We start from the raw sequence: 1,475 nt of genomic DNA, 5'->3' as shown, positions 1-1,475 counted from the left end.
CTAATAGATTGCGATAATAACTAATAGATTGCGTTAATAATTTATAGATTGGGTTGATAACTAACAGAGTGCGATAATAACTAATAGATTGCGTCTAATAACTAATAGATTGCGTTAATAACGAATAGATTGCGTTAATAACGAATAGATTGCGTTAATAACTAATAGATTGCGTTAATAACTAATAGATTGCGTTAATAATTAATAGATTGCGTTAATAGCTAATGGATTGCGTTAATAACTGATGGATTGCGTTAATAACGAATAGATTGACTGGTTTGATGTCCCGGTGGACTATATTGCAACTGTGCACTCAGAGACAGAAATACAGAGGAGAACACGCTTGTCCGTACTACACACAAGGTACGTCTATCTACAGCACTACAGAACCAACAGGTTCAACGTGTTCAAGGCAAGGAAGATGATACGGATGGGACACCTACAAGGATACAGTAGTATATATGATGAACACATACTAACAGTAGTATACATGATAAACACACACTTACAATAGTATACATGATGAACACACACTTACAGTAGTATACATGATGAACACACACTTACAATAGTATACATGATCAACACACACTTACAGTAGTATACATGATGAACACACACTTACAGTAGTATACATGATGGTCACACACTTACAGTAATGTACCCCCGCAAGGACATCTCGGAAGTAGCTCCACACAGTGTCTGGTGACAGCAGTTGTGCCGTGTCCGTGTCTCCGTCATTGTCTGTATCGCCTTGGCCCGTCACGGCTCTGCTGTTCAGAGTCCACGCCACCCCATCAGCCAACTCAAACACCATGTACATAAAGTCCGAATTCGGATCATTGAGCACCTCGTATAACTGCAGAGGCCGTGGGGTGGTGTGCGATATGGTATAGGGAAAGGTATGTAAGTATATGGGTGGGATATAGGGAAAGGTATATAAGTATACGGGTGTGATGTAGGGAAAGGTATATAGGTATATGGGTGTGATATAGGGAAAGGAATATAAGCATATGGGTGTGATTTAGGAAAAAATATGTAAGTATATGGGTGTGAGATAGGGAAAGGAATATAAGCTTATGGGTGTGATTTAGGAAAAGGTATGTAAGTATATGGGTGTGATATAGGGAAAGGTATATAAATTTATGGGTGTGATATAGGGAAAGGTATAGGGAAAGGTATATAAGTATTGGGTGTGATATGGTATAGGGAAAGGTATAGAGAAAGGTATAAAAGTATTGGGTGTGATATGGTATAGACAAAGGTATATAATTATTGGGTGCGATATGGTATAGACAAAGGTATGTAAGTATTGGTATTGACAAAGGTATGTTAGTATTGGGTGTGATATGGTATAGACAAAGGTATGTAAGTATGGGCCTATGAGTTTACGCCATGAAGTGCAAAGGATGAAAGGGAGGAGACATATATACTGCAAAATATACACACACACACTTAAACACAATCCAAATGTA

General features: G+C 38.2%; 1 pseudogene across 1 annotated transcript in view; it reads right to left on the bottom strand.

Moving 5' to 3' along the window:
• Positions 1–254: 254 nt before the first annotated feature.
• Positions 255–1,475, bottom strand: part of SARC_12367 (hypothetical protein) — a pseudogene marked incomplete at its 3' end in the record, with an annotated part of 2,251 nt that continues 1,030 nt past the window's right edge. The window contains exons 3-4 of the mRNA in view: positions 655–859; positions 255–312 (exon numbers count right to left, since the gene is read on the bottom strand). The remainder of the gene's footprint in view (positions 313–654; positions 860–1,475) is intronic.

This window comes from Sphaeroforma arctica (genome assembly GCF_001186125.1).
Source record: "Sphaeroforma arctica JP610 unplaced genomic scaffold supercont1.2252, whole genome shotgun sequence".
Classification (NCBI taxonomy): Eukaryota; class Ichthyosporea; order Ichthyophonida; genus Sphaeroforma; species Sphaeroforma arctica.
The sequence above is the reverse complement of the archived record's forward strand: the minus strand, read 5'-3'. Positions and strand labels throughout refer to the sequence as shown.